Source organism: Mesoplodon bidens, assembly GCF_964165515.1.
Source record: "Mesoplodon bidens genome assembly, chromosome: 6".
Taxonomy (NCBI): Eukaryota; Metazoa; Chordata; class Mammalia; order Artiodactyla; family Ziphiidae; genus Mesoplodon; species Mesoplodon bidens.
In genome coordinates, this window is record NC_138162.1 from 32,148,604 (window position 1) to 32,170,689 (window position 22,086).

Here is a 22,086-nt window from a genome sequence, read left to right on the forward strand (position 1 = left end):
AAATGACTGTGCTGCAGGTTTTAACGTCTGCTTCAGAGAAAGAATTGAGAAATGCGCACTCACCGAGCAAGATGCAGCATGCCTCGGAAAAGCCTTTCCGCCTGACTCCTCTATCCCACGTATTTAGATGAATATACATTCTTGAAGATGCCCTCAAGTTCTCTTGATGCCAACAAAGAATGACAGATGTGATCAACAGCCTTTTTTGCCCAAATATTGATACCCCCGTGGACAAAAATGTAGTCACTCCTTCCCCTTCTAGGACTTCCTAATCAAACAAAGCAATAGGAATGGAGCATCTGGGAGCTGGTGGCATCTCTGAGGTCAGGTGGCGATCTGGTCGTCTGATGGGGAAGGTACAGTGGAAAACAGTCGGCCACGTGGGTGCACATCATTCTACCTGTTAATGAAATCTCTGCAGAGAGCCCAGAAAGACATTGGAGTTGAGGCAGCAAGGTAGACATCTTTAGTCAGCTTCAAGAATTAAAGCCAAATATATCTAGACAAAACTATAATTCAAAAAGATACATGCACCCCTATGTTCATAGCAGCACTATTCACAATAGCCGAGACATGGAAACAACATAAATGTCCAACAGCAGATGAATGGATAAAGAAGATGTGGTACATATATACAATGGAATACTACTCAGCCATAAAAAAGAATGAGATAATGCCATTGGTAGTAACATGGATGCAACTAGAGATTATCATACTAAGTGAAGTAAGTCAGAAAGAGAAAGACAAATAACATATGATATCACTTATATGTGGAATCTAAAATATGGAACAAATGGACCTATCTACAAAACAGAAACAGACTCATGGACATAGAGAACAGACTGGTGGTTGCCAAAGGGGAGGGGGTTGGGGGAGGGATGCACTGGGAGGTTGGGGTGAGCAGATGTAAGCTATTACATATAGAATGGATAAACAACAAGGTCCTACTGTATAGCACAGGTAACTATATTCAGTATCCTATGATAAACCATGATGGAAAAGAATTTTTTAAAAAGAATGTATATATATGTATAACTGAATCATTTTGCTGTACAGCAAAAATTAACACAACATTGTAAATCAGTTACACTTCAATTTAAAAAAAGAGAGGGGAAAAAAAAAAGAATTAAAGCCAAGGTCCTCCCTCACTGCACTGAGGCCTTGCAAGTGTACGACTTGCCAAAGCACCTGTGTTCTTTTCCATCAAAGCACTCAGAGCTCTGTATTGTCTGTTTTCTCTCCCAGGCTGTGACATCTTGAAGGCAGGCACTGCGTTTTTGTTTTTGAATTTTTGAATTTTATTTTATTTATTTTTTTATACAGCAGGTTCTTATTAGTTATCCATTTTATACATATTAGTGTATATAGGGCACTGTGTTTTTATAGTCACAATGTCCACCCCAAGTAGACCACGATTGACCTGGGACTTTGCTGGTTTTAGCATGAAAAGTGCGGTGTCCTGGGAAACCCCTCATTCCTGGGCAAGCCACTGGTTACACAGTACATGCTCAATAAAGGAGTTAGATGCATTAAGAAGAAAAATGGTGTAGCACCTTGATTTGGTGAATAGTAAAGTCTAGGACTCGCGTGGATTACCCTGATGACTACGGTTTATTACCCACAGTATCTCTCTGCCAGAAGGTGAAAATGTCAACCAAGCATGACTCTCCCAGTTGTTATTCTTACAAAGACATTAGTTGTTATAAGTCACAGAGGTGTGCAGGGAGAAAGAGAATGAGGGCAAGTTTGAGAGGAAAAGAGGAAAGGGAAGGTAAAGACAAATCTCCAAATCACTGGCACTCAGCCCTCAAGGAGATCCGAGGTCTATCATGACTTGCAAGGCCCTGTGTGATCTGGTCCAGCGTTCCATTCTAATTTCATCCCCAATCATTCCTCATGCACCCACTCCCACCAGACAGGCCTCACAAGCATCCTACCTGTTGGGCAGTGTACTAAAGCACTTCCCTACTTGGAATGTTCTACCCCCCAGCTGCCCATGGGGTCTGATTCATCTCCATTCAGGCCCTTGTTCAGAGATCTTCCCTTCCTACACCGTATAAATGAGCACTTCCTTGCCCATCTCTGTTTGTCTTCTAACGCTGCTTTAATCAGCTCCACAGCCCTCACCACCACCAGACACATTACTGTATGTATTGATATCTGTTTATTGTCTGTCTGTTGTCCCTTAGATAGTGGCACTATCTAATAGAACTTTCTGCAGCATTCTATAACTGTGTCTTCCCATACCTGAGCCCCTAGTCGTATGTAGCAACTAATACTTGACTTAAAACTCAAGTATTTGAGAACTTGAAATTTGCTAGTGAAAATGATGAACTGAATTTTTAATTTTTTAAACATGTATTAATTTAATTCAAATAGCCACATATGGCTAGTGACTATCATTTTGGACAGTGAGTTACCAGAGAAGTCTTTGAGAGCACGAATTTTTTTCTATTTTGCTTCCTTTCAGATTTCCCAGTTCCCAGAGCAATGCCAGCCACATAAAAGGACTTCAATAAGTATTTTTTAAAATAAATTATTAAATCTGGGTGTGAAACAGGCATCTCTGATCAGGAAACAACCTAACCAGTGAGGCTAATTCTAAGTTTGAATTATCCCGGGTCAAGATTCAAAATGACAACATGCCTGAGACGACCCTTCAGAGGCAGAAGTTGTCAAAGGGACTTTCTCTGGACTAATTACGTCACTGCCCTAAACCTCAGTTTCCTTATCTGTTCAATGGACTCTTGTACTTGCTTCTTAGTATTTAAAGGAACTGTCACTGAATAGATGCCTGAGTTCTCTGGTGATGCTAAAAGCCTATGTGTAAATATATGTGTATGTAGGTAGCAAAGCACTTTGAAGAATGCTAATCTGTGATGTTCTTGCTAGTGATTACTATTTTGGAGGAGGGGGAAGATTTATTTTCATTACAAAACGTGTCTTTGCTTAACAAAAGACTCCACAACTGAATTCTCTTAAAATAACTAACTCCTTGATGCTTTTTAAATAAGATTATATCCTGAAAAATCCAGGGGCCATGAAATTTATCACACAAAACAAGGTTTACCTGTACTTTCGAGGATGCATTAGGATATTCCTTTGACTTGGTCACATCCTTATAACATCTTTCTTTTTTTCTAGGACTTTGCTTTGATTGTTAGTTGTTGCAATCTTGGAAGAGTCTAGCATTCCTTCCTTCTACTGGTTCGAGAAGTATTGATTAAATTCCAAATGTGCCAACCACTCTTCTCGACACTGGGAATACAGTTTCATAAAACGAAAAGTTGAATAAGATAATACACGGGAAGCTTTTAAAATAGTACCTGACACACACTAAACATTCCATAAATATTCATCATTGTTGTTGCTGTCTTTACATTGGAATTTAGAGTCCAGTGGGAGAAAGAGACAAGAAACAAACATATGTATGATCAGAATTATTTTCAATGCAAAGTGCAATGGGAAATATAAAACAGGGTATATATAACCTGTTACTTTAGGGACAGCACCTGAGGCTCGACCCAAAGTGTTCCAGTGTCCAGCCATTAGGTAGTAGGATTTCTGATCTCAATTATAGAGGTAATAAGATCCTGCTTCTGGAATATTGTTGAGTCTGCCTCAAGTGGATTATGAAAAGTGTGGTCAGACCACTTAAAAGGACAGAGAGCTATGATTTCATTTTGTTAGGTGAACTTCTTTTTGCCTGCTGGCCAATAAATGTTGTTTAGTAAATGTCTACAGACATGCCCCGCCCCCAATGAAAAACTCCAGCAGAACGAAGTGATAAAGAATTTCTGGGACAGGAGCCTCTTCACATTAGTTAGTCAATGGAGCTGCTGCTGGGAGGAGATATTCTGTGAAAGACAAGGAAGAACCTGATCCAAAGATCTGGGGGCACAGAGTTAATGCCATTTAGTAGACATTCACTGGGAACCTGCTTGGAGCCAATATAAGAGGGAAGGCAATGGAAAGGCAAGAAGGAGGATAAGGCAAGGGTCTCCCTTCAAGGACTTTACAGTTTGTAGGGAGGCTGCCGTGTTTCCAGTCAAGCTGAGGATGGTGAAGGCTGATGGAGCAAACCTAAAAGACCTGACCTGGAATGGACACGGGATCGCACTTCACCTCCCTCAGCTGCCTCCTCTTTTTCATCCTGCTGCTCCTCCCCCCTCCCCTCTCCTCCCTCCCACACCACCCGCCTTCACCCGAGCCTCCCCAAGGACAATAGGGAAGCAGCCCTTGATGAGGCTGGGGGGGATTCTCCTGTCTGCCTCCCAGCCACATTTGCCTGGCTATGACTTTACTCGATGGAAAATAAATCACAGCCACTCCGTTCCCAGTCACTGTCCCCAGGGAGCTGAGACCTCCTCACCTCCTCCCTTGGAGCCTGCCTGCAACATGGGATTGTCAGGTACAAAGAGAAAAACCTTCAGAGACCCACACCCCCTTTGGAGAGCGAAGAGGGTCAGTGGGAAGAATTGCTAGCAGTTGAATGTGAGTGGAAGGAAAAGGTTTCAGGAGGGGAAGAAAGCCCTTACTCCCCAGCCCCGCCTCCAACCTCCATAGTCTGTGGACAGAGAACCGCATGGTGGTCTGGGTCCTTGTAGAACATTTGTGTGCCGGACAATAGCACAGCCTGGCTTCAGATCATCAGCTGCTGTTTTCTGGTTAGCTCTGCCTTTATGTGAGTGCACAATGCAAGCCTTCCGTCACAGTGACTCTTGAGGAATACATCTGGTTTTTTCTTTCAGACGCTCTGAAAAGGTCAGCCTGTTCGTTTCTTAGACGCGAGACACCACATCTTTTTTTCTCCCTCTGAACTGGAAAGACGGACCTACACCTTTTCTTGCCTCCTGGTACATAATTAGCAGCCAGACAGCGCATCCTCTGCACTCTCTCAGAAACGCACAGCCCAAACTTCCTCGCTCCCAAACTCCCGGGCTACTCACAAAGCTCTGGAGGGTCCTCCTTCCCCAGCCCCACACCCTGGGGTCCTCTGCTTGCTGTTTTGTACATTATGACAAGGATCCCCCCCTCAGTCTGCTCCCTAGACAGGCTACGACCGATGCTGTCTCTGGCAGAGGGAAGGTATGAAAATTTCTGCAAAAAAAAAAATTTTTAATAATTTTCACTCGAGAGACGGTAAAGATTCTTCATGCGCGTTGTAACATCATAATAAATGTGCCCATGAGGCAAGCATGACCAGCAGCTGGTGTCTGACAAATTATCTCATTCCAGACAGGCAAACAGTCCACTGTGGGGAGAGACCAGAGCCTGAAGAGGCAACTTGGCAGACGATTGGGGTTTCACCTCTCAGATGATGGAGGTCCAAATGGCCCACCGCGTCTGCGCCTGGGTCTGGGAGGTTTTCTCCGGCTCTTCTGTCCTCTCATCACCTTCCGGAGCTCCTGACAGCCATGGAAAAGGGGATTACGCTCTGGGCTCAGCCAGCCCATCTCTCACCCCTCCTCCAGGGCACTCGTATTCCAACCATAAGAAGCAATTACAGTCTACCCTCCACCACAAGCCATGCTCTTTCATGTGTGGGGCGTGCTACTTCCTCATGTCATCACACCCATGTCCCATATGACACTCCTATTTCATGTTCGAAACTCATCTAGGCTCCTGTGCACTCTGCTACAGTCAATCTCTCTTCTGGAAGCGACTAGCACCTTTGCCTAGGAATTTTAGGATACCATTATATGATTATTCGTCTTCTAGGTACTTTTTGACAGCAGCCACCAGGTGGTTTTTTGTTTTTTGGTTTTTTTAATAAGGCTGTTCAAGTTCTACATTTCTTTTTTTTTTTGACATCTTTATTGGAGTATAATTGCTTTACAATGGTGTGTCAGTTTCTGCTTTACAACAAAGTGAATCATCTATAAATATACATACATCCCCATATCCCCTCCCTCTTGCATCTCCTATCCCACCCCTCTAGGTGGTAACAAAGCATGGAGCTAATCTCCCTGTGCTATGCAGCTGCTTCCCACTAGCTATCTATTTTACGTTAGGTAGTGTATATATGTCCATGGCACTCTCTCACTTTGTCACAGCTTACCCTTCTCCCTCCCCATATCCTCAAGTCCATTCTCTAGTAGGTCTGTGTCTTTATTCCCGTCTTGCCCCTAGGTTCTTCATGACCTTTTTTTTTTTTTTTTTAGATTCCATATATATGTGTTACCATATGGTATTTGTTTGACTCTTTCTGACTTACTACACTGTGTGACAGATTCTAGGTCCATCCACCTCACTACAAATAACTCAATTTCGTTTCTTTTTATGCCTGAGTAATATCCCATTGTATACAAGTGCCACATCTTCTTTATCCATTCATCTGTCGATGGACACTTATGTTGCTTCCGTGTCCTGGTTATTGTAAATAGAGCTGCAATGAACATTTTGGTACATGACTCTTTTTCTATTATGATTTTCCCAGGGTATATGCCCAGTAGTGAGATTGCTGGGTTATATGATAGTTCTACTTTTAGTTTTTTGAGGAACGTCTATACTGTTCTCCATAGTGGCTGTATCAATTTACATTCCCACCAACAGTGAAAGAGGGTTCCCTTTTCTCCACACCCTCTCCAGCATTTATTGTTTGTAGATTTTTTAATGATGGCCATTCTGACTGGTGTGAGGTGATATCTCATTGCAGTTTTCATTTCCATTTCTTTAATAATTAGTGATGTTGAGCATCCTTTCATGTGTTTGTTGGCAATCTGTATATCTTCTTTAGAGAAATGTCTATTTAGGTCTTCTGCCCATTTTGGATTGGGTTGTTTGTTTTCTTGATATTGAGCTGCTTGTAAAGTTTGGAGATTAATCTTTGGTCAGTTGCTTCATTTGCAAATATTTTCTCCCATTCTGAGGGTTGTCTTTTGGTCTTGTTTATGTTTGCCTTTGCTGTGCAAAAAGCTTTTAAGTTTCATTAGGTCCTAATTGTTTATTTTTGTTTTTATTTCCATTTCTCTAGGAGGTGGGTCAAAAAGGATCTTGCTGTGATTTATGTCATAGATCATTCTGCCTATGTTTTCCTCTAAGAGTTTTAGAGTGTCTGGCCTTACATTTAGGTCTCTAATCCATTTTGAGTTTATTTTTGTGTATGGTGTTAGGGAGTGTTCTAATTTCATTCTTTTACATGTAGCTGTGACATTTTCCCAGCACCACTTATTGAAGAGGCTGTCTTTTCTCCATTGTATATTCTTGCCTCCTTTATCAAAGATAAGGTGACCATATGTGCGTGGGTTTATCTCTGGGCTTTCTATCCTGTTCCATTGATCTATATTTCTGATTTTGTGCCAGTACCATACTGTCTTTTTTTTTTTTTTTTTTTTTTTTTGCGGTACGCAGGTCTCTCACTGTTGTGGCCTCTCCCGTTGCGGAGCACAGGCTCCGGACGCGCAGGCCCAGAGGCCATGGCTCACGGGCCCAGCAGCTCCGCAGCATGTGGGATCCTCCCAGACCGGGGCACGAACCCGCGTCCCCTGCATCGGCAGGCGGACTCTCAACCACTGCGCCACCAGGGAAGCCCACCATACTGTCTTGATTATTGTAGCTTTGTAGTATAGTCTGAAGTCCAGGAGCTTGATTCTTCCAGCTCCATTTTTCTTTCTCAAGATTGTTTGGCTATTCGGGGTCTTTTGTGTTTCCATACAAATTGTGAAATGTTTTGTTCTAGTTCTGTGAAAAATGCCATTGGTAGTTTGATAGGGATTGCCTTGAATCTGTAGATTGCTTTGGGTAGTATAGTCATTTTCACAATATTGATTCTTCCAATGAAAGAAATGGTATATCCCTCCATCTGTCTGTATGACTTTTAATTTCTTTCAGCAGTGTCTTATAGTTTTCTGCATACAGGTCTTTTGCCTCCTTAGTAGGTTTATTCCTAGGTATGTTATTCTTTTTGTTTCAATGATAAATAGGAGTGTTTCCTTAATTTCTCTTTCAGTTTTTTCATCATTAGTGTATAGGAATGCAAGAGATTTATGTGCATTAATTTTGTGTCTTGCTACTTTACCAAATTCATTGATTACCTCTAGTAGTTTTCTGGTGGCATCTTTAGGATTCTCTATGTATAGTGCAATGTCATCTGCAAAGAGTGACAGCTTTACTTCTTCTTTTCTGGTTTGGATTCTTTTTATATCCTTTTCTTCTCTGATTGCTGTGGCTAAAACTTCCAAAACTATGTTGAATAATAGTGGAGAGAGTGGACACCCTTGTCTTGTTCCTGATCTTAGTGGAAATGGCTTCAGTTTTTCACCATTGAGAATGATGTTGGCTGTGAGTTTGTCATATATGGCCTTTATTATGTTGAGGTAAGTCCCCTCTATGCCTACTTTTTGGAGGGTTTTTATCATAGATGTTGAATTTTGTCAAAAGCTTTTTCTGCATCTATTGAGATGATCATATGGTTTTTCTACTTCAGTTTGTTAATATGGTATATCACACTGATTGATTTGCATATACTGAGGAATCCTTGCATTCATGGGATAAACCCCACTTGATCATGGTGTATGATCCTTTTAATGTGCTGTTGGATTCTGTTTGCTACTATTTCGCTGAGGATTTTTGCATCTACATTCATCAGTGATATTGGCTAGTAGTTTTCATTTTTTGCGACATCTTTGTCTGGTTTTGGTATCAGGGTGATGGTGACCTCGTAGAATGAGTTTGGGGATGTTCCTCCCTCTGCTATATTTTGGAAGAGTTTGAGAAGGATATGTGTTACCTGTTCTCTAAATGTTTGATAGAATTCACCTGTGAAGGCATCTGGTCCTGGGCTTTTGTTTGTTGGAAGATTTTTAATCACAGTCTCAATTTCAGTGCCTGTGATTGGTCTGTTTATATTTTCTATTTTTTCCTGGTTCAGTCTCAGAAGGTTGGGCTTTTCTAAGAATTTGTCCATTTCTTCCAGGTTGTCCATTTTATTGGCACAGAGTTGTTTGTATTAGTCTCTTATGATGCTTTGTATTTCTGCAGTGTCAGTTGTTACTTCTCCTTTTTCATTTCTAATTCTGTTAAGTCTTCTCCCTTTTTTTCTTGATGAGTCTGGCTAATGGTTTATCAATTTTGTTTATCTTCTCAAAGAACCAGCTTTTAGTTTTATTGATCTTTGTTACTGTTTCTTTCATTTCTTTTTCATTTATTTCTGATCTGAACTTATGATATTTTCCTTCTGCTAACTTTGGGGGTTTTATTGTTCTTCTTTCTCTAATTGTTTTATGTGTAAGTTTAGGTTGTTTATTTGAGATTTTTCTTGTTTCTTGAGGTAGGATTGTTTTGTTATAAACTTCCCTCTTAGAACTACTTTTGCTGCATCCCATAGGTTTTGGGTCATAGTATCTTAATTGTCATTTGTTTCTAGGTATTTTTTGATTTCCTCAGTGACCTCTTGGTTATTTAGTAGTGCCTTGTTTAGGCTCCATGTGTTTGTATCTTTACAGTTTTTTCCCTGTAACTGACATCTAGTCTCATAACGTTGTGGTCGGAAAAGATACTTGATGTGATTTCAATTTTCTTAAATTTACCAAGGCTTGATTTGTGACCCAAGATATAATCTATCCTGGAGAATGTTCCATGAGCACTTGAGAATAAAGGGTATTCTCTTGTTTTTGGATGGAATGTCCTATAAATATCAATTAAGTCCATCTTGTTTAATGTGTCATTTAAAGCTTGTGTTTCCTTATTTATTTTCATTTTGGATGATCTGTCCATTGGTGAAAGTGGGGTGTTAAAGTCCCTATGATTGTGTTACTGTCAATTTCCCCTTTTATGGCTGTTAGCATTTGCCTTATATATTGAGGTGCTCCTATGTTGGGTGCATAAATATTTACAATTGTTATATCTTCTTCTTGGATTGATCCCTTGATCATTATGTAGTATCCTTCTTTGTCTCTTGTAATAGACTTTATTTTAAAGTCTATTTTGTATGATATGAGAATTGCTACTCCAGCTTTCTTTTGATTTCCATTTGCTTGGAATATCTTTTTCCATCCCCTCACTTTCAGTCTGTATGTGTCCCTAGGTCTGAAGTGGGTCTCTTGTAGACAGCATATATATGGGTCTTGTTTTTGTATCCATTCAGCCAGTCTATGTCTTTTGGTTGGAGCATTTAATCCATTTACATTTAAGGTAATTATCAATATGTATGTTCCTATTACCATTTTCTTAATTGTTTTGGGTTTGTTTTTATAGGTCTTTTCCTTCTCTTGTGTTTCCTGCCTAGAGAAGTTCCTTTAGCATTTCTCATAAAGCTGGTTTGGTGGTGCTGAATTCTCTTAACTTTTGTTTGTCTGTAATGATTGCAATTTCTCCATCAAATTTGAATGAGATCCTTGCCGGGTAGAGTAATCTTGATTGTTGCTTTTTCTCTTTCATCACTTTAAATATGTCCTGTCACTCCCTTCTGGCTTGCAGTTTCTGCTGAAAGATCAGCTGTCAACCTTATGGGGATTCCCTTGTATGTTATTTGTTGCTTTTCCCTTGCTGCTTTAATATTTTTTCTTTGTATTTAATTTTTGATAGTTTGATTAATATGTCTTGGCATGTATCTCCTTGGATTTATCCTGTATGGGACTCTCTGTGCTTGCTGGACTTGATTGACTATTTCCTTTCCCATATTAGGGAAGTTTTCAACTCTAATCTCTTCAAATATTTTCTCAGTCCCTTTCTTTTTCTCTTCCTCTTCTGGGACCCCTATAATTCGAATGTTGGTGTGTTTAATGTTGTCCCAGAGGTCTCTGAGACTGTCCTCAATATAGTTATTTCCACTATATTATCTTCCAGGTCACTTATCCGTCTTCTGCCTCAGTTATTCTGCTGTTGATTCCTTCTAGAGAATTTTTAATATCATTTATTGTGCTGTTGATCATTTTTTGTTTGTTCTCTAGTTCTTTTAGGTCTTTGTTAAACGTTTCTTTTATTTTCTCCATTCTATATCCAAGATTTTGGATCATCTTTACTATCATTACTCTGAATTCTTTTTCAGGTAGACTGCCTATTTCCTCTTCATTTGTTTGGTCTGATGGGCTTTTACCTTGCTCCTTCATCTGCTGTATGTTTCTCTGTCTTCTCATTTTGCTTAACTTACTGTGTTTGGGGTCTCCTTTTCGCAGGCTGCAGGTTCGTAGTTCCCATTGTTTTTGGTTGCTGTCCCCAGTGTCTAAGCTTGGGTCAGTGGGTTGTGTAGGCTTCCTGGTGGAGGGGACTGGTGCCTGTGTTCTGGTGGATGAGGCTGGATCTTGTCTTTTTGGTGGGCAGGGCCACGTTCAGTGGCGTGTTTTGGGGTGTCTGTGACCTTATTAAGATTTTCTGGCAGGCTCTCTGCTTATGGGTGGGGTTGTGTTCTGGTCTTGCTAGTTGTTTGGCATAGGGTGTCCAGCACTGTAGCCTGCTGGTCGTTGAGTGGAGCTGGGTCTTAGTGTTGAGATGGAGATCTCTGGGAGAGCTTTTGCCATTTGATATTATGTGGAGTCAGGAGGTCTCTGGTGGACCAATGTCTTGAACTCAGCTCTCCTACCTCAGAGGCACAGGCCTGACATCTGGCCGGAGCAACAAGACCCTGTCAACCATACAGCTCAGAAGAAAAGGGAGAAAAAAAGAAAGAAAGAAAGAAAGAAAGAAAGAAAGAAAGAAAGAAAGATAGATAAATGAAATAAATTTATTAAAATAAAATATAAAAATTATTTAAAAATTAAAAATAAAAAAAGAAAGAAAGAAGAGAGCAACCAAACCAAAAAACCAGTCCATCAATGATAACAAGCGCTAAAATCTATACTAAGAAAACCAACCAAACAAACAAACAAAATGGACAGACAGAACCCTAGGAGAAATTGTAAAAGCAAAGCTATACAGACAAAATCACACAAAGAAGCATACACATACACACTCACAAAAAGAGAAAAAGGAAAACAATATATATATCTATATATGAAAAAAAAGGAAGAGAGCAATCAAATCAATAAACAAATATACCAATGACAATAAACTCTAAATACTAAACTAAGATAAACATAAAACCAGAAACAAATTAGATGCAGAAAGCAAACCCCAAGTCCACAGTTGCTCCCGAAGTCCACCACCTCAATTTTGGGATGATTCATTGTCTATTTAGGTATTCCAGAGATGCAGCGTACATCAAGTTGATTGTGGAGCTTTAATCCGCTGCTCCTGAGGCTGCTGGGAGAGATTTCTCTTTCTCTTCTTTGTTCTCACAGCTCCTGGGGTTCAGCTTTGGATTTGGAACCGCCTCTGCGTGTAGGTTGCCTGAGGGCGTCTGTTCTTCACTCAGACAGGACAGGGTTCGGGAGCTGATTCGGGAGCTCTGGCTCACTCAGGCCGGGGGGAGGGAGGGGTATGGAATGAGGCACGAACCTGTGGTGGCAGAGGCCGACATGACGTTGCAACAGCCTGAGGTGCGTCGTGTGTTCTCCCGGGGAAGTTGTCCCTGGATCACGGGACCCTGGCAGTGGTGGGCTGCACAGGCTCTTGTGACGGGAGGTGTGGAGAGTGACCTGTGCTCACACACAGGCTTCTTGGTGGCTGCAGCAGCAGCCGTAGCATCTCATGCGCGTCTCTGGTGTCTGCGCTGATAGCCGCAGCTCACGCCCGTCTCTGGAGCTCGTTTAGGCAGTGCTCTTAATCCCTTCTCCTCACGCACCCTGAAACAATGGTCTCTTGCCTTTTAGGCAGTTCCAGACTTTTTCCCGGACCCCCTCCTGGCTAGCCACGGCACACTAGCCCCCTCAGGCTGTGTTCACGCAGCCAACCCCAGGCCTCTCCCTGGGATCTGACCTCCAAAGCTGGAGCCTCAGCTCCCAGCCCCCGCCCGTCTCAGCGGGTGAGCACACAAGCCTCTCAGGCTTGTGAGTGCTGGTCGGCACTGATCCTCTGTGCAGGAATCTCTCCACTTTGCCCTCTGCACCCCTGTTGCTGCGCTCTCCTCCGGGGCTCCAAATCTTCCCCCCAGCCCACCCCCCGTCTCCGCCCGCGAAGGGGCTTCCTAGTGTGTGGAAACCTTTCCTCCTTCACAGCTCCCTCCCAGAGGTGCAGGTCCCGCCCCTATTCTTTTGTCTCTGTTTTTTCTTTTTTCTTTTGCCCTACCCAGGTACGTGGGGAGTTTCTTGCCTTTTGGGAGGTCTGGGGTCTTCTGCCAGCGTTCAGTAGGTGTTCTGTAGGAGTTGTTCCACATGTAGATGTATTTGTGGGGAGGAAGCTGATCTCCACGTCTTACTCCTCTGCCATCTTGAAGGTCGCTACCGTGTCTTTTTAAATGAACCCTGAGTGTCAGGTATTGTTCTAAGCACTTTTCTTCTATAGCTGCTTTAATTCTCAGCATCCCAAGAGTGAGGAATCGTCCCGTTTTTACAATGAGGAAACTGAAGATTTATTTATTTTGCATCCTCGGCCCCAGCATGCTCCCTGTAGTGGGTGGTGGAGCCAGAAAAGCCCAGTCTCACCTCTGCTCCTGGCTCCCCGGGGCCTTATGGGCTCATTTCCATATAACATGATGTGATCTGTGCTGCCATGGTGGGTTACTGTTATGAAGTTCCAAGGCAATATGCTTTCTGTGCTGTTCTTAACATAGATCCTCTCTGTGAATTTATTTTTGGTGATTTTTTAAAATGCCAGTTTCCTTCCAGAGTGGACGCTCTGTGGGGGCCAGGACACTGCCTACTTGGCTTACACCTGTATTTCCAATAACTAGAACAGTACTTGTCACCTGTTAGGAGCACAATACATTTTTTGATGAGTGGATGAGGAATGAATTGAGCAATATCAAGATATGGTAACATGATCTGCGTTTAACCTGGATCACAATAGTAGCCAACATCTTGTGAAATGAGGTTCTGGGGTAAGACCACACCCATTGAGAACTGGGACCTTTTCAACAATTATTCTTTGATTATTAACTTAAATGGAAGAGCCCCAAACCTTCTTCAGCTTGTTTCCCTGCCCCAAGCATTTCCATCTCTTCCTGCTGTAATGATTGGCAGTAACAGAATTGCATTGTTGATCACCACGCATCATTGTGGGAGAAAATTGAGGTTGCTTGCAGCTGTCTCTTAAAATAGCCTTTTAGAACCACGTTTAAGAAGCAGCTATTCAGCAACCATGATTTGCCTCCTTACTATGTGACACAGAGAGCATAGCTGTTGTAGATCACATCTCACTCAATCTCCAGATGAGGGAAAAATCATTATCCTTATTTTATAGATGAGGAAAACTAAGTCTCAGACTGATTATATAACCTGCCCAAGATCTTATAACTTTTAAGGAACAGAATGGGAGCTTGATTGTCCATGATACAATTAGAATCTTGAATACTAAGGTCAGAACATGATATTGATTCTGTGAAAAACTACTAAATGGAAAAATTTATAAAGCTTGGCAACCTATGCTGATGAGAGTTATCAAGAACTACATATATTGGTACCTGTACTGTTGAAAAACAGAACAAAGAAGAGAAACAGTAAGTTGCAGATGTCCTTAATGGTCAACCCAGGAGGCAAGGCTGTTGATAAGCCTGAAGCAGGCAGCTGTAAGACACATGCTTACCGTGAGTGTTTAAAGATGGGACTAGCTTCTCCCTGGAGTATTTCTAAACCTAGAAGGAATAGAGAAGACTTCTTGACTTGGGTGTCTCTAAAGAGAATGCAAAAAACTTCAGTCTTTTTTGTTGTATCTCCCGCTAGAGGGTTAAAATCTGGCTTTTGGGTTTCATCCTGCAGCGGCTTCCCTTTCGTTTGTGTTTATGTTAGACAAGCAAAGACTCTCAGTTACCTATTATCTCTCAGGTTTAAAAACAGCCACCTCTTCTATTCTTATGTTGCAATTTAGAGCCAAAGAAGACTAAAGACAAAGGGAAAAAAATAGTTTCTGGTATTAGATTTCTTGATTGTTTCAGAAACCAATATTATATTTTTAACAGAAAACCCAAAGGGACCCAGCTTGGTCCACAGCCACAGTCGCTGGGAAGAGTGGCCTTAGGATACAGAAGGAACAGCTGAAATTGTCATTAAATTCCCCCTGTGGAAGTGACCCACACATACATGGTTACACTGATGGCTTGATGGGTGCATTTCCTCTTGGATCACTCGGTTTACAAAGATCTTAAGTTAGGACTCCTTTTTACAGTGGGTTTTGAAACACTGGATTTCAGTGAACAGGAATGTTAATAATAGGACTTGAAGCATCTCCTGCTAAGATGTGCCTGGTTGAAGTCACATTCATTATGAAGGATCACTTGCTTTTTTTTTTTTGGATCCTCTGGTCGCTGGAATTTTGTCTGAGGTAGTTCCAAATTGAGATGGAAGGACCTCCCTGGCAGTCCAGTGGTTAAGAATCCACACTTCCACTGCAGGGGCCACAGGTTTGATCCCTGGTTGGGGAACTAAGATCCTGCATGCCAAAAAAAAAAAAAAAAAAAAAAGACTAAAAACAAATTGAGATGGAGAGCCACAAGAATACCTAAAGCAGTTCCTAAAATGGACCTTAACGAAGCCCACAAAAGGATTTATTGGGCATTACAAAATTCACGCTCTGTGCAAAACTAACTGCAATTTGCCATTAAGTGTAACCAGTTGTATGCAAATATGCACAATGTCTTATATAATAATATGTAGGTAACAATATGTTCCTCCTAAGAATTTTCCATTCTTCCTCACTAAAACCAAAAACAACTTCAGGGAAATATAGTGAAAATAAAAAGTCTCTGGCTGATCTGGCCTGGCTTCCCCTCCTGGAGGGATTCTAATTCCACTCGCTCCATGCACTGCCTTCTCCAAGAAGTTGTGTTTCTGTTACCACACGCTACCAACATCGGCCTGTTTTCTCTAGTTCTACCCACAGTTGTTCAAAGTTCACTTGGGGTACCTAGATTTTATCAACAACACTCTTAAGACAATTTTCTGTCTCACATACTCTCCAGTGTTGCCTAGACTGGGCATACTGATCATTATTCTGGAAAGGATTTCCCTTTCTGTTTGCTCCTAATTGCAACTCTGGAACTCTAATCCAGGGCTGTCTTATAGAAATAGAATGAGACCGACAAATATGAATCATATATGTATTCTCAAATTTTCTAGTAGCCACATTAAAAAGAGTAAAAAATTAATTTTACATATATATTAAAAATCATCAAACATTATTTCAGCATGTAATCAAGCTTCAAAAATCATTAATGAGATCTTTCACATTCTTTTTTATTTTTTTCTGTTATATACTATGTTTTGAAAATCTGGTGTGTGTTTCAGCCTTGCAGAACAATTGGATCTGGCCTCGTCAAATTGCATGTGTTCAAAGGGCACATGAGGCTAGTGGCTACCATATTGGACAGCCCAGCACAAATCTACTCTAGAGGCTTTGAGTTCTGGCCAGCTGGCTATGGTAAGAGAGATTTGCACCCTGCTCACATTTTGTTGGGATATATAACTTTCTGATTCAGATCAACCTGAAAATAACTTCCAACTCCCATTGAGGAGTTGTACCATGATAATCCCTCTGTATTAAACTCCACTGCCTCATCCACCCCAATCCCTTGTATTATTATTGTTGAATTCTTGCATTCATAGTTACCACGTTGAACACAATAACACAAAGAGTACTTCCATTCCATAGCCTTCACTTCATAATGTTTTCCTGGTGGTGTTTTTTTCCTAGGTAGGATGAGAATGTCAAGATAAAAAGATTCTTTTACTTTACTCTTTCACTTGCTTGTTTTCTTTTCCTCCTCCTTTGTTTCCTGTGCCTTGAAGAGGTTGTCAAGTTCCTGCTTCTGTGGTTTATGGGGTTTCATGCCCCTCCTCTTCCTGGAGATCCTTGTGTGCAGAACATCTAATAGGTCACCTCTGAGTGACCTCTGTTCCAACTCCACTTGCACCAGCTTCATGTCTCCAAGTAGAGGAGAAGAAGAGAGAACAAACGGACTCAGGACTGAAGGTGGTGGGCGTGAGGGGTGCCAGGAGGTAGGAAGCAGGGGAAGGAAACATCTTAAGGATGAAATAGGAGGAGAAGAGAAAGAACTGAGAGCAGAGAAGCAGTTGAGTATGTCGGGAGCATAGACAATGGCTGGCAATTACAGGGGGAATGGTATTCTAAAGCTGGTGGGACCATCAAAATATACAAATTGTAAAGGTTAAGTGAAATGTTTATTTTATTCTTTTCTCCTTAGTCAGCCTGACTGAATACGATTAACAGGAACACGGCACTAGCTGCATACTAAAATTAGATGTTAGTTCGACTTCTCACTCACCGCATTAATGCACAGATGCCTCTTCCACATAAATTCCTTTCTCACCAGCCTCAGTCACCTTACACATCCTTCTCCAGAGCTGCATGTTAGAAAGGAAACACAGAACTTTTGTTCAGCTGGCTCGCCTCTGCAAGTCAGCACCTCATGGTGGAGGAGAAAACATCCCAGATTAGAACCGTCAGACCTGAGGTCAAGTCCAGGCTCCCCACCATCCTAGCACTACAACTTTGGGCAAGTCCATTTACCTCACCTGGGTAATAGTTTCCTTGTCTACCAAGGGGATGTGCACTTCTATTTCTTACCTATGTCTCAGGAATTGGGGAGAAAATAAATAAGATGATGAATAAGGAAGAACTTAAGCTGTCTAAAGTCTTACACACAAGGATTAATGTAACTATGTCTATGTTGGCCATTACATCTGAACATTTGACAAGTTGCTCCCAGTTTACAGTTAGGGAATGGAAGGCCCAGGCAGGTAACACTGGCTCATCCAGAATCTCCCAGAGACCAATGACTTGAGATGAGAACCTAGTCCACCTCTGCTCAACCCCAGCCTGTATCCCCCAACCATGCTGTCTTTCTGGAGAAAACATTCCCCACCCAAACCACACCAACATAAAGCCCATTCAGCTATCAAGAGAGAAAAAAACAAGGTACTTTTCAGAATTTTTTTGAAATCTGCCTTCAAACAGTAACTCTTTGAAAGAATGATACCAAAATAATTTTTTCCCAAAATTTCTTTTTCTTCCCCACTACTTAGATGTATTACTTGGTTACCACCTGTAAAAGCTGAGATACTTGGAATGTTTAGCCTGAAAAAAATGAATGAAACAGGTGTCCTTGGGTTTTTTCCTTTATTAAGTACACTCATAGCAAGAATATATGAATTTTTCACTTGCTAAATACTTCCACAAATATTTCCTTAATGAACTGATCTTCAGTGAAACAATTCACTGAATGAAATAATTCGTTTTCAGTTCTCAGTTATGATTACATATACAAAGCCAGTGACCAAGTTTACGTGCACGTTCACTGTGTACAAATACTACTTAAATTTTGTTCCTTGACCCTACTTGATAATATACAATAATGACAACATTGCTGAGCTTCAGAGCTGGTTCAAGCCTCAGAAATGCTTCCAGCACTGAGACACTGGGCATATTACATTCCTCCTTGAACCTTAATTTCATCATTCGTAAAGTGGAAATAATAACATCCGTGTCACATCATTCTTGAGAGAAATTAGATAAACAATTTATTTATGTAAGAGCTTTAGGAAATTCAAAGTCTTATAGGAATAATTTTTTTCATTACAATTCTTTCAAGCTATAGCTGTATTAGGCAAGGATCATTTTTTCCTTGTGTCGATCACTGATAAGGCAGGAAAAAGGCCTATGACATTAAAAAGGGTTGGACTCTGAAAGGGTGGAACAGTCATCCTAAGAAATATAGCCTATAATTCTCAGAATTAAAGGACCTTGGGGATCATCTAGTCTATCTCTTCGTTTCTCAGCTAAGGAAACAGGGTGGGTGGTGTGGGGAAGGAGGGGCCTGGCTTTCAGCAGTGCAGGAATAAAAAGCAAATCCAAACCAGAGAAAACGCACCATGTTCTGCCTCTAGATGTTTCACCACATTGTGCTGCCCTATTTTATGAGGATCAAATACACATCCTCTGGGTGACGGAAGGTCACCTGTGGACGTACAACATCAGAGAGTTCACTCGGGGATGCTCAGAGACAGAAGGTTTACAATGGGCTCTGTAATCAGACCTGCAATGTGGCTTCTCCTCTCCCAAATTCCCACCAGGTGTCAACTATCCTCTTCACAACCTCTGGTGATGGTACACGCAATGCCTGTCCATGCCATCCTGACCTACTTTTCAAACATATGTTCTTCTCCTGAGTAGGATGTGCATCTACTATAAGCCTCTGTCTACCCTCTCTCCTTTGTGGCTGAGACCCAAGCTGCTGGGGTAGAGCCACATCCAGTCAATGTATTCATGACCATCAAACAAGTCATTACCCAATTAATTACATCATTGAAGTTGTAATAAGAGTTCTGGAAGAAAAGTACCAGACGCCATGAATGAGTGTAATGGGGTAATTGAACACAGCCTGGTGGTTACGATAGATTTCCTCAAGGCCATGGTGATAATCTGAGACCTGGAGGATCGGCAGATTTTGGACCAGTGAAGTTAGACAAATGTGAGGAGGAGGGTACCAGGCCAAGGCAATAGCTCTTGTGAAGGCCCTGAAGACAAAGGGCCCAGAGAAATCTGGAAAAGGAAGGAAGCCCATTGTGGGGGGAACAAAGTGTAGAAGAGTGAGGGGGGAGAGAGAGATCAGGAAGGCCACCCCACACCAATGCAAATACTTTACAAGGTCTTCATCCTGTGTCTTTCAAGTTTATCTACAACTGCCTTGAAGTGGGTTGCCCAAAGAGAACTCAGGGGTTATAAACTTTAATTCTATGTCAGACTGCGCAGGTACAAATTCTGGATCTTCAAGTTACTAGTTGTGAGATCTTAGAGTAGTTTATGTATTTTTCTGAGAATCCCCATCTATAAGTGATAATAATAGTAGTCCTCACTCACAGTGTCTTGAGGATTAAATGTATTATTTGTGTAAATAGACATAAAGGTTCTAGGACAGTGCCTGGCACATAATAAGTGCTATATAAAACTTTGTTATTAATATCATGGTCCAAGCCAGCAGCCTGACTCCTAGTCTCCCTCTACTTTTTTTTTTTTTTTCTTTTTGCGGTACGTGGGCCTCTCACTGCTGTGGCCTCTCCCGTTGTGGAGCACAGGCTCCGGACGCGCAGGCTCAGCGGCCATGGCTCACGGGCCCAGCCGCTCTGCGGCATGTGGGATCTTCCTGGACCGGGGCACGAACCCGTGTTCCCTGCATCGGTAGGCGGACTCTCAACCACTGAGCCACCAGGGAAGCCCCCCTCTACTTTTTGCTTCTGTGTCAGTTCAGGTCTTCCGGGAAGCAGATGGATTGGGCAGGGACAGCTTTAGACTTCAATGCCCATCTGACAAAGTTTTAGAGAATCCACTGAGAGGCTCCAGAGCAAAGAATGCCTGCTCGAGGAATCTCGCCCTGGGCAGAAGTGGTCAGGCCCTAGTATGGCTACTGTGTTTGGTAACCAGCCAGAGAAGAATGACCAGGAAGAGTGTGGCTCCAAGGCTGTATACCTCATGGCTCACTGCCCAGCTTGTTCTTTAGGGGTGGTCCGAGGAGTGCACATATGGCTGCCACAGCTTTGGACTCACCGAATAGGTTCCCCCCACTCTCAGACTCTCTATTGCATCTTCCAGATACTCGGTTGCATTCCTCTGCTAACCCCTGGCTTTCCAGGTCTATTTGCCTCACCTAACTTCCTCACTGATGGGGCTCCTAACTCCACTGTTTCCATTGATGCTGCTTCAACTGAACCCTTTCTACCCTCAGCTGCACGTGCTGCCTTAGTCTGTTATGGGAACCTAGGAACCTTATCTTTCTGACTCTTTTGACAGCCCTTTGGAGATCTGAAAATAATTATCTTGTGAAAATGTTGTTGTAGAAGAGCACCAACATCAAGTAAAATTAAGTTTGAAAGCTGGTTCTACCATTTATTAACTGTGCAAACAATTAAATCTTACCCAACCTCAATTTCTCCATCTGTAAAATGGAACTAATGTCTACCTTTCAGGGTTGTGGTAAGGATCGGATGAGATAATATATGTGACAGTTCCTAACACAGTGACTACCATATAACAAATGCTCAATAAATACTATTTTTCTTTCCTTTCTTCTTCTTGTCATCTTGTCTTCTCCAAATTAATCACCGCTACCTTCCTCCTGGCTTTCAGGGGCTCTTCTCATCTGCAACACTGTTTTTTAAAAGTTATAATCTATCTATAATAACATTAACTTTGCAAAATAGAATAAAGAGTCTACTCCACACTGTGGTGGTATAACCACCGTGAAAGAGATGATGTCTATCCACTAAAACCCAGCTTCAATGACTGCCCATTAAACCTATGATAATATTCAGCTCCTTAACCTGGCCTTTGTCATCTGGTTCCTTCTGCTTGGAATTCTCTTCCTCTCACACATGTCCTGGCTCTGCCTTCAATTCTCATTCACTTCCCCAGAGAGGCTACTCTCACCTCCTAATCTAAATTAGCTTTCCATCATACCTGCACTCTGTTCTTCTCCCTTACAGAATTTATCACAATTTATAATTTTATACTCATTTCTATGGATACAATTGTTTAATGTAGATTTTCCCTATAGACATTAAACTTCAAAAAGGCAGGAACTGTATCACATCTGGAACATCCAGCATAGACAATCAATAATATTGTTAGATGAATGTATGCTTTACCTCCCTCCATTCAAACCAAGATAGCATGCACATTTTTTTGACAAATTCATCTCACTATCGATTCATATTAAGCTTCTTGTTCACCATAACTTCAAAGGCTTTTACACACCTGTTAGAGCTAACTCATCATGATCCATGTCGCTGTATATGTGCATGCACGAGCACATGCATGCATGTTTAACATGAACAAAAGCACGCATTTGAGTAAATAATGGGTGTTCAGGTCAACTGAATGGTGCAATATGTGTGTTTATGTGTGTGTAAAGATAAATCGTCAGATATTGACAAAGTCACCTGTGTCAAATGACAGCAGTACGACTTGAGAACATTGGACAATATTTCCTATGCAAAGATGGAGTGAAGGGGCAATGGTTTTATTCATAATCCAAGAAGTAGGGTCAAGCAACCAGGACCAGAGTAGGGAGATCATAAAGAAATTCCCAAAGCCAACCTCCAC

General features: G+C 41.6%; 1 long non-coding RNA gene across 1 annotated transcript; it reads right to left on the bottom strand.

Annotated features, from left to right (window-relative positions):
* Positions 1-37: 37 nt before the first annotated feature.
* On the bottom strand, positions 38-17,339 carry LOC308619143. The gene is made up of 3 exons (XR_014016129.1): positions 17,255-17,339; positions 3,071-3,258; positions 38-415 (listed from the first exon to the last, which is right to left on the bottom strand). It is a non-coding gene; the product is annotated as an uncharacterized lncRNA (long non-coding RNA).
* Positions 17,340-22,086: the final 4,747 nt, after the last annotated feature.